Below are 12,612 nucleotides of genomic sequence, written 5' to 3' on the forward strand. Positions count from 1 at the left end.
CAGTCCTGTATATCTCGATCTCCACCGTTGATCTTACTTGTAAGGACAAGCCCGGAGCCCTTGGATTAAAGAGAAGACGACAGGACCGGTGCCTTTTATTCCCGACTCTCGAATCTCCCATGATAAGAAGATTTTGAGCCGTTGGATTAGAAAAGAGAAAGGACAAATATTCTGAATAGGATCTCAGCCGTCCATTTTGATTCTCTTCAATTCTCAGGCATCAGATCATGTCCTTTAAAATCCAAACCTTCCATCTCCCTCAGGGGAAATCCTGACCCTTCATTAGAAGCACCCGTTCCCTATAAATAACTGCATGAAAAATTGTTGAGGGGAGGATGAAAAAAGGGGTGGTGATTATAGTGGAAAGGCTTTTAAACTTGATTCAGTCTTGCTACTCTGCTATTTTTAAGCTTTCAAAATAGAGAAACTTTAGAAACCAGTTTTCTAAAGTATTTCCATTGAAGGAGTGTTGGACGCTGAAACTCTTCATTTTCTGTTTGTTCATTACTCTGCGATACCATCTCTCAGTTTTAGTTTTGTCTTCATCATCTTTATATCCACCTTTTATTTTCCAAGCTCAATCTCATTCCAACCCGGTTACTGTCACTTCGGCTCAATTGCATTCTAACTTGGTATTCTTTATTTCAAGGCAAGCATTAGTCCCTAGACTATTAGCACACAGCTCTACAATATTTGTGACTCCATAGTTAGTTCAATTGATTCAATCCCCTACAGGTGAGCGTCTAGATCGTTGCTTTATCAAGTGCTCATTTTTTTTATTTTCTTTGTTTTCATGCTCGTAATTTTCCTCAAGTTTATGTTTTGTTAAAGAGCCCCCACGTAGGTGGTTATTCTCTTGAGTTTACCTTTTGTTCATTAGTTCATGTTATTTATTTGTTCTTAGCCTTTATTAACTTCAAATGTAGGTGTTCTAGTCACGGGTAACGTGTAGGTAGTTTAATAAAATGTTGGTAGCTGTGCCTTAACACAAGAGTTTCTTTAAAATAATAAAAGTTTGGATAATAAATCGGAGGAAAAGTTATGAAGTCGAACCACTAAACAAGCTCAGGAGATAACTTGGTATAGTGGTGGATCGAGGTAAGATCGGATCCCAGACTAGTAAACGAAAGAGATCGAACATTGCCTGTCAAAAGGTACTGGTAAGGCGATCACAGAGGAGATCGGTAAAAATCAGTCTGGCATCCCCTCCCTAGTTATAAGGTATCAATGGGTTAAGAGAAGCCTTGTCCGGGTTCCTAGCGTCTTCGGATGCCAGAACCCTTAGTCTAAGGTTCTTACGATATTCGATCGTAATTAAATTTTAAGAGGTCGGGGGAGAGTTCTTACCCGATCCTCATTCAAACAAAAAACAGGAGATCGGAGGAGAGTTCTTATCCGAGATCCTTCATTAAAACTCTAAAATTTTAATAAATACTTAAAGAGATTGGAGGAGAGTTCTTATCCGATTCTTAATCAAAATTTTGATAAATACTTAAAGAGATCAGAGGAGAGTTCTTATCCGATCCTCAACTAAAATTTTACTAAATACTTAAAGAGATCGGAGGAGAGTTCTTATCCGATTTTCAATCAAAATTTTAATAAATATGCGGAGATCGGAGGAGAGTTCATATCCAAGATTCTTCATGCTTAAGTCTAAATTAAAAATTTAAAGAGATCGGTGGAGAGTTCTTATCCGATTCTTAAACAAAATTTTTAATAAATATGTGGATATCGGAGGAGAGTTCTTATCCGAGATTCCTCACTCAAACTTTAAATAGATTAACCCTAGAGATCGGGAGAGGTTTTTACCCGGATTCTCTCAAATCCAAACTAAAATATCACAATACGCAAAGTAACCCTCTAAACAAAAAAACCGCTACACAACACCGACTCACTAAGGGTCGTCTTATGTACTTATGTATCTGGGTAACCCAAACCAGTGAAAAATCAAATATTCCTTTTTATCTAAGGGATTAACATTATCATTCTAACCCCCTAATTATCGATTTTTAATTTGTAAAGAGCATAATATTAAATCTGTTTACCCTCATAGAGGGACGAGGTGGGGTGCCTAACACCTTCCCCGCTCGTATATGGACCCTGAACCTATAATCTCTGTTTTCGAAGTGGTTTCATTTAAATTTATTTTCATAAATGGTTTTCTTTGATTTCCCTCAAAATTAAAGTGGCGACTCCTCACTTTTCCCACTTCGGTGAGTGTTCATCCAGCGACTACAAAATACCATGTGACATATCTGATCATGATGATTCTGATTGAGATTGAGCATGAGAAATTTTGCGACTGATTTTGAGTTGTGAATTTGAGTATATATTGAAATTTTTTTGGCAGGTTCAGAAGAATTATTAGTCCAAATTATAGCCAGCACTCTGCTGTATTATCATTAAAATTTTTGAAATTTTCGAATTAGTCAGATTTTGATAAACACTAAAAATGGCCTAAACCTTAGATAAAGTTTTTAATGAAGTAAATCAAGAACTGTAATGAAATCAGATAAGATCAGGTGTTCCGGTACTCCGTGTGACATGCCTTGCTCGGCTACATTATAGATGGGTGAGGGGTGTTACATTGGTGATCTCACTAACTTGTTTTCTATACAGGTATGGCGGGAGGTGAGAGCGCGAAGGAGAGCCATAAGTGAAAAAGGGAGGTCACCTGGAAAGTGCGAGAAATGAAAATTACTGCTGCATCCCAGACGCCGAGGTGAGACTCAGTAGAAGTGTCGGGCTCTTCATTCCGATCTCCAGAATAGCCAACCCCAGAGATAGAGATCACTCCTTTCTCTCCTCGATAAGATGAACCACCGCCTCCACCGGTTTCTTCAAGTGCGGAAGGAGGGTATTCCCAACCTACTATGAGGACCCTTTCTTGTGGTGCCCACGTCCTCATCCACTCCCTGGAGAAGAATCGCTCAGTTTGGGGGAATCCTGGCTTGGCTGAGGTCTTGGGTGCCACCATCTGCTTTCCGGAAGACCGGAATAGATTGACTTCGGATAGTATTGATGACCTCCTGACTCAGATGATGAGCTTGAGTGTAGAGAGCCTTGTGAATCAACATATAATTAGATAAAAGGCCCATCTCTTGAAACAAGAAATTCTAAAGGCTGTCCAGGATGCAGCTTCCGCCAAAACCCAACTTTCGTTTGCTCAGGACTACATCGCCAAGATAGAAGGTCGGACGAAATCTTATGAGGATAGGATAGCTGAACTAAAGTGGGAACTCAAAGATGCTCAAGCCTGCCAAACTGCCGATGTCACTCGCCTTACCAAGGAGATCAAAGTGAAAGAAGAAGAGGCCATGGCGAGAGAAGCTAGTGCTTATGTGAATGCTCATGGCGATCTTCTGGCCGAGCTCGTGAAGCACTATCCTGAGGAAGACTTCTCTTGGATGGTGGATCTTGTCCCTAGAGATGAAGAGGAGAGCGAGGAGGAGCCTGAGAGAGAGAGAGAGAGAGAGGATAATAGAACTGATAATGTACTCAGAGAGCAGGTTAGGGGAGACCCTCCTGCCGAATGACTTGTACATTTTTATTTTGAAATGAATCAAAGTCTTTTATGTTCAATTTCTTGATAAGATCAGAAAGCATCCAAACCAAATTGCCTGAGTACTTAAACGATTGAATGCAGTTGAACATTAAACCCGAGAGTGGTTGTTAATCATAAAATATCAAGCTACTCTAAGAGATCGGAAAAACATTACACGTGAACATGAGATCAGATAGGGCCACGACCAAATATCGAATGAAACTTTAGAACATTAGAATTATAAAGATTTGAAAATGACTTGATGTCACACCTTACCCCTCTGTAAGGCATAACATGATCCCGTAGAATACCTAATGAACTACCACACTTCACCTACCAATAACTCATTAAGTACCCTACAAGGGATTTTAAAACAATTTTCTTACTTTTGTTAAGTGGTGAGCATTTTCTAATAGGTAATTAGAACATTTAATTAACATTAAAACTAGTTAATATTTTTTTTTTGGTCCATTTTATTTCTTCGCAAATTTTATAAAAATTTTGCCAGAGTTCCATCTGTATTTTGAGAAAATAGTTCTTCAAATACCTGAAAAAAAGCGCTTCCAAAAAATTTTCTCAACCACTACTTCAATTTCACAATCAATCTCAACAATTTCTCAAATCTCAAAATTCAACAGTCAACATTTCTCAATTTCCAAAATTCAATCATCAGTAAAATAATATCTATCAATCTCATTCAAATTAAAATAAAACATTTCCATTCATTAAAGACAACAATCTATACATATATACATCATACCAAAATCTACAGAATAAAAATTCAAACTAAATGTAACATCCCCATTGCATGTGTTCTGTATGTTCTGTTGCTCCAGTAGTCAAATAACAGTCCAGGCAAGTCAGTATGTCTAGAACTACACTTCGGTGATAGTGAACAGACATATAATGATGAAATAAATAAAAAGAAACTACAAGAAAAATCAAACAAAAATGAAAGAGAGAAAATGAAGCTAAGTTAAATGAGCCGGCACCACAGCGATGGGTGACCGCACCGGGAAGGCCGTTGCCGACCCCAGGATAGTGGGGAACCTTCTGAATTTAATTTTGAGACACAGATAAAGGTTTATTGAAATGTAATTGACACTAGAAATATCAAAGAAAAATTAATAAATTAGTATAAAGAAAAACGAAAAATCGAGAAACAGACAAAAATCGGTGTTACTGAAAAATCGGGAATGTAACCCGAAGTGGGGTATTTTGGTCATTTGACACCTAGAGTTGCCTTTTGACCTCAATCTCCATTAAAAATAAATGATATTACACTTAGAAAATGTCATGAAAAAATTAAATTGTGATACATTATAAGAATAGTGAAAGAAATGGGGGATAAAATCCAATTTATGAAACTTTGAATAATTAACATTAAAATCCAAGTTAGTGCTCCACTAACTTGGATATTGGGACCCTTATCACAGCCTTGGGATAGCAGATAGCACTCACAATCATCTTCTTCATCAGCCCATTTTACTTTTCCGTAATGAATTCCACCATGGAAATCACCATGGCCACCCCACATGCAACCTCCATGGGTGCATGATCAAGCCATCCTTTCCACTCCTTTCCTTCATTAAAGCTTGCATACTCACCTTGGGGAAGATATTGGCAGCAAGAAAAACAAGATTTGGTGAGGTTTGAAGGAAGCTTTCAAGTGGTAAGTGTCCAAAATCCCTCCCTTGCTTTAGTAAAGCTTGTGTTTAGGTTGAGGTGAGTGTTTTGGTGAAAAGAAATGAAAGAAATAGTGAGAAATGAATTTGTCCATTTTTGGCAGCCATGAACCCTTGTTGAGCTTGAGTTATTTTTACTTCTAATGAATGAAAATGAAGGTTGATTGATTCAAATGAAAGTTAGAGTAAGTTTGTGCATAAGTATGTACATGTAGTGTTTAGATTAAAGGTGTGAAATGGAACCTTGAAGCCTTGAGCAAACTGCCATGTTTGGCAGCCCCTAATAGCATGAATTTGTGTGTGAATATATGGTTATTAATGATATATGTTAATGTCAATTTGTGGGCAGCAAGTGTAAGTGATGTTGAAGTATGAATATGTTGAAGTATATGTGTAATATTAACATTGAAGTTTGTTGAATTTTGGTGGAAGTGAATGTTGAACTTAATGATGGATTGTGTGCATTGAGCACTTGAACATTCTGCCCAGAATTGTTGCTGAAATTGTGTACAATATATGTATAGAAGTGTTGTTGATTGAATATTGTAGTAATGAGGAGGAGAAGGAACATTAAATTGGAAGTGTATGAGCTTTGTGCAGGTTGTGTAGTGAAGGCAGCACCTAAATGAGGCCATAAGTGCCAAACTATGAACCCAATTGGTATGAGGCCAATATGGGGTGAAACTAGACACCAAATAGGCCAACTTTCATGTAGAAATGTTGCCAAAATTCTGCCTAGAAACTGACCTTAAAATGTGACCAAATCTGGATTAGTGCATTTGAGGCCTGAAAACAAACCATTTGGGCAGCAGTTAGTGTTTAGGCCATAACTCACTCAAAACAGGTCCAATTGACCTGAAATTTTGACCATGAATATTTAAGACCTATATCTACAAGTCTTATGAAGACACCAAAGCCCAGAAATGACCAGAACCAAGTCAAATGGCTTGCACAAGTTCGGGCACAAAAACTGCCGAACCAAAAGTGACCTAAAAATTGACCAAATTGTGCACTAAAAGTGCAATCTGTCCAGCTTTAGCAAACTGACCATATCTTGGTCTACACAACTCGGAATGACCTGAATTTTGCCCCGCGTGCAATAAGACATAGAGCTACAATTTTTCTTCTTTGACCAGAAGCTAAAAACCAAAGGAAATAGGACTTTAAGCTAGACCAATCTAGCACACAAAAATTGAGAATTTGACATTTTGCATACAATGATGCTTGAAGCATTTTGGCAATGAATGCCAACTTGTAAAAATGGTAAATTGCACTATATTGGCAGCATATTGAGATATAAATTGTGACATATTGATGCTAGAAACAACTTATCCATATTACCTAAAAAGGTCAACATATGCATTGACTTGTGAATTATACAATAGTTAGTAAACTCCAAAGATTGAAGAATTAAACAATTAATTTATAATGTGCCCTAGTTTGCCTAGTTGACTAGTATGGATAGGTTGGCATGCCAATAGGATTCTGACAGCTGTTCTGTAAATGGCTTTATGCCATACTGTGTTTTTATGGCCTATTATGCCGCACTGTGACTTTAATAGCCTACGGCTATACATATTGTGTATTTATTTTTGGCTTATCGCCAGATTGACTATATGGCTTTTTAGCCACGCTATTTGCACACCGGGAGACACTTTGTGACCGATGGTGTGACGGCCCGAGGTACTAGGTACCCGGTGCGATATATCCGTTTATCCATGCGGTGATATAGGCTACAGGCGATAATTCAAATACTATTAAATTCAAATACCTAAATCCAATCTACTGACATACAGCACCACCAAAAATTTGTAAACACTTTATTTACTTTATTTTAGTGTATATTTCTTTACATTTGGCACCACTAAGCAAAATTGCTTAGCGTGTTGCTTTTGTAACGCGTAAGTATTGGAGACACAGCTGGGGAGCCCAGCAGACCTACTATCGGGTGAGACATCAGATCTGCACAGGAGTCCAGAGTCATCTGCACTGCATTGCATGCATGGTAGGACTTAGGATATCTTGTATTTTGTACTTTTGTTGTATATTTGAAAATTGGCCTTGTATTTTGTAATATTATGAAAGCTTTAAAGTTTGTAATATTTTGTACATATTAAATGACATAGAGATTTTCTGTATATATTTAAATTATTATGGATCAGATTATGGAATTGTTTAATGACTGTAAAAGTCTATTGACTTTACTGAGAAATAGAGACTGTGAAATATTTGAGATTTTGATATCATAATATTAAACTGTTTTCAACAGGTTGAAAGGACAGTTTGTCCTAATTATAGACGGCACTTTGCTAAATTTTTATTACCAATCTTGAAACACTGATTTTAACAAAGTATGACAATAGTATCAACATGATATGAATATTATGTAAATGACTTCTTAAAATCAAATTGAGTTCAAGAAATGAGATAATCACATACTAGGTGTTCCTAACGCGCGTGTAGTATGCCTTGCTCGGCTATCGTAGACGGGTGAGGGTGTTACATTTAGTGGTATCAGAGCACGGTTTAGGCGTTTCTGGACCTAGATAGATTGCATATCATGCATTGCATTGTAAGTGTTAAGATGACTCTAATGCAGATCTTTTGATTTGTTTTGTTATTTTGATCAGAATATGGACTCCACATCTCAGAGAGCGGTCGATGAGGAAGTGGAAAGTCATGCTCCATCTATGACTGAACCAGGAGACAGGAGGGAACCTGTTCCACCAAGATCAAATGCATCAGCCACATTTCAGAAATGGTCGAGTTCTTTGACAGATGGCGGGAGTTATGCCACCACCACCACCTCCACATCAAAAATCTCATATGGAGAGACTCGGGAAGTTTGGAGTGTGGACTTTCCGGGCAAAAGAGAAGATGATTCTCACATCCTAAAAAGCGGTTGGACAGAATCGAAGAGTCTTGAAACAACTTCATTGTACTCGAGCAAAATTTGGAAGTCTGTTGTATCACTCTGCAAGATGATGCATACCGGTGGTGGGATACAAGAACTAGTGAGGTGCCACGAACAAATAACTTGGGATTTCTTTCTCACCGAGTTCGAAAGAAATATGTGGGCGATGTATACTTGGAAGAGAAGAGAAGGGAGTTTATTACCCTACGCGAGACAACGGTGATAGTGGCTGAATATGAAAGAGAATTTGTCGATCGAGCCGCTATGGCGGAAATAGTCCCTAATGAGGCACAGAGATGCAAGAGATTTGAGGAAGGACTCAATGATAACATTAAAGTAATGATTACAGCCTTGGGGATTACAGAGTTTGCCAAGTTAGTGGAAGCTGCACTGAAGGTTGAAAAAGTTAGAATGAATGAGCATAACAGAAGGGACAGACAGCAGAAAAGAGGTCAGGGTCAGACCGGTACATCTTCTGCCCCTAGCAAGGAATTCAGAGGTTAGCTACTCAGAGTTTCAGCAGAGCACCAAATCAGGGTCAGTCACAGAGGCCCAAATCTCAGTTTGCACCAAGGAGAGGCCAGTCCACCCCTTCAATGGCTAGCTCTCTAAGGACAGGGTACAGGGGACCAGCCCCAACGGTATCTGTTGCTTGCCCACATTGCCAAAAATGGCATAAGGGTGAATGTTGGAGGATGACAGGTGCATGTTTACGGTGTGGATCCACAGACCACCTAGTCCGAGATTGTCCACACAGAACTGCTACATCCACTCTGGTATCAATCGATAGGCTGCCCCTCGGCTCAAGGGGTAGAAGGCGGGTAAAGGCGAGCGGTACTTCCACGAAACCTGTGTCAGAGTCTGTGGAGAGAGTAGAAGGCAGAAAACCAGCCAAAGCCTATGCTATAAGGGCACAGGAGAAACAGGATGCTCCAGATGTTATCAAGGGTACGTTCCTCCTTTATAATACTTCTGTGCATGCATTAGTGGATCCTGGATCTACTCATTCATATATTTGTATCAAGCTGCCCGTAGAAAAGGGAATACCAGTGGAGGAAAGTGACCGAGACATCCTGGTCACAAATCCGCTAGGCCACAGTGTGGTAGTAAATAAGGTGTATAAGGGCTGTCCATTGAAGATTCAAGGGAAAGAGTTCTTAGCAGACTTAATCGAATTGCCTTTCCATGAGTTTAATGTGATTTTGGGAATGGACTGGTTATCCCATCATCAGGCAATAGTTGATTGTAAATTGAAGAGAATCTCTCTGAAAACTGCTGAGAACGAAGAAATAATAGTTGTGGGTGAAAGGACAAATTTCTTGTCCAATGTCATCTCAGCTACAGTTGCAAGGAGATGGTTGAGAAAAGGGTGTGAAGCCTATCTGGCACACGTGGTTGACACTAGGCAGGGTAAACTTAACTTATCTGACATACCCACAGTAAGGGATTTCTCTGAGGTGTTTCCAGAGGAATTGCCTAGTTTGCCACCAGAAAGGGAAGTTGAATTTGCTATTGAGATTATGCCGCAGCTCAATTTCAATTGCTCCATATAGGATGGCTTTCTTTGAATTGAAAGAGTTAAAAATCCAGCTACAAGAATTACTAGACAAGGGGTTCATACGCCCCAGTGTGTCACCGTGGGGAGCTCCAGTACTGTTTGTAAAGAAGAAATATGGGACACTGAGGTTATGTGTTGACTACAGGCAGTTAAACAGAGTAACAGTGAAGAACAAGTATCCGTTGCCTAAAATTGATGATCTGTTTAATCAGTTGAAGGGAGCCGGTGTGTTTTCTAAGATTGATCTCAGATCAGGGTATCATCAGCTAAGGGTTAAGGATGTAGATGTGCCTAAGACTGCATTTAGAACCCAGTATGGGCATTATGAATTCTTGGTGATGCCATTTGGGTTAACAAACGCTCAGAAAGATTCATGGACCTTATGAACCATATCTTCCATCCATACTTAGATCGGTTTGTAGTGGTCTTCATTGATGACATCCTAGTGTATTCCAAGGATAAAGCAGAACATGATGAGCATTTGAGAATTGTTCTGCAGACTCTAAAAGAGAAGAAATTGTATGCTAAATTGTCTAAGTGTGAGTTCTGGTTGAATGAGATTGCATTCCTTGGACATGTAGTATCAGCTGAAGGGATTAGAGTGGATCCCAAGAAGATTGAAGCAGTGATGGAATGGAAGCCTCCCAGAAATACAACTGAGATCAGAAGTTTCTTGGGGTTAGCTGGATATTATAGAAGATTTGTAAAGGGATTTTCCCTGATAGCTGCTCCAATGACCAAATTACTGCACAAGAATATGAAATTTGACTGGAATGACAAGTGTCAAACCAGTTTTGAGAGGCTGAAGGCTATGTTGACAGAGGCACCAGTGTTAACACAGCCAATGTCTGGAAAAGACTTTGTAGTCTACAGTGATGCCTCACACAATGGGTTAGGGTGTGTACTCATGCAAGGAGGGAAAGTGGTCGCATATGCTTCCAGGTAGTTAAGGCCACATGAAAAGAATTACCCTACTCATGATTTAGAGTTAGCAGCAATTATCTTCACATTGAAGATATGGAGGCATTACTTGTATGGAGAAAAATGTTACATATACACAGACCATAAGAGTCTGAAGTATCTGCCAACCCAGAAGGAACTTAATTTGAAACAGAGGCGATGGATTGAGTTCCTGAAAGATTATGATTGTGTAATTGACTACCACCCTGGGAAGGCAAATGTAGTCGCTGATGCTTTAAGCAGAAAATCTATTGTAGCATTAAGATCTCTGAATGCCCAACTATCCTTAACTCATGATGGAGTTATTTTGGCTGAGTTGCAAGTGAAGCCGAATCTGTTACAACAGATACAGGATGGGCAGAAGACAGATGATAAATTAATGGTTGTTATGGGCAAAATCACTAAGGGGAAGGAAACTGAATATGAAGTGAAAGAAAATGGGTGTTTATACTATAAAGATAGAGTATGTGTACCAGATGATAAAGAGTTGAAAACCAGTATTCTGAAAGAAGCACATAACAGTGTGTATGCTATGCACCCAGGAAGCACAAAAATGTACCATGACCTGAAACTCCAATACTGGTGGCCAGGTATGAAGAAGGACATAGTTGACCATGTAACTAGATGCTTGACCTGTCAACAAGTCAAAGCAGAACATCAAGTTCCATCAGGTTTGTTACAGCCCATAAACATACCTGAATGGAAATGGGACCGAGTCACTATGGACTTTGTCAGTGGTCTACCTCTCACTCAGAAGAAGCATGATGCAGTATGGGTGATTGTGGATAGGTTGACCAAATCAGCACATTTTCTGCCAGTCAGAACTGACTACTCACTGGAAAAGCTAGCAGAATTGTATATCAGTGAGATAGTTAGACTACATGGAATTCCACTTTCCATTATATCTGATAGAGACCCGAGGTTTACATCTAGATTTTGGAAGAAATTACAAGAATCCTTGGGCACACAACTCCATTTTAGTACGGCTTTTCATCCTCAGACGGATGGACAGTCAGAAAGAATAATCCAGGTAAATTTTGAAACTCACTGAGTTATTGCAAACAATAAACTGATAATAATGATAGTAATAACTGAATATGTGTGATAGGTCCTCGAGGATATGCTGAAAAGTTGTGTTATTGAGTTTGAGGGAAGTTGGGAGAGATACCTTCCACTGGCAGAATTTGCATATAATAATAGCTATCAAGCTAGCATACAAATGGCACCCTATGAAGCACTGTATGGGAGAAAATGTAGAACACCTGTATGTTGGACTGAATTGGGTGAAGATAAGCTAGTGGGGCCAGACCTGATAAAACAGACAGAGGAAAAGGTGAAACTGATAAAGGCCAATTTGAAAATTGCCTCAGACCGACAGAAATCTTATGCTGACTTGAGGAGAAAAGACATTGAGTATAAAGTTGGCGAGAAGGTATTTCTCAAAGTATCACCGTGGAAGAAAGTGTTGAGATTCGGGAAAAAGGGAAAATTAAGCCCTAGGTTTATTGGCCCATATGAAGTTATTGAACGTGTGGGACCAGTAGCCTACCGATTAGCCTTACCACCTGAGCTGGACAAGATACATAATGTGTTCCATGTCTCGATGCTCAGAAGATACAGATCAGATCCTTCACATGTCATCTCAGCAGAAGAAATTGTGGTACAACCTGACCTGACATATGAAGAAGAACCAATTAAAATCTTGGCACGAGAGGTAAAAGAGCTCAGAAATAAGACAATTCTACTAGTGAAAATCCTATGGAGATACCACAACACGGAAGAGGCAACATGGGAGAGCGAGGAGACAATGAGACAACAGTTCCCTCAGCTCTTCACATCAGGTAAATTTTGAGGACGAAATTTTTTATTTAGGGGGAAGAGTTGTAACATCCCCATTGCATGTGTTCTGTACGTTCTGTTGCTCCAGTAGTCAAATAACAATCCAGGCAAG

The sequence above is a fragment of the Hevea brasiliensis genome, chromosome 10 (genome assembly GCF_030052815.1).
Source record: "Hevea brasiliensis isolate MT/VB/25A 57/8 chromosome 10, ASM3005281v1, whole genome shotgun sequence".
Taxonomy (NCBI): domain Eukaryota; kingdom Viridiplantae; phylum Streptophyta; class Magnoliopsida; order Malpighiales; family Euphorbiaceae; genus Hevea; species Hevea brasiliensis.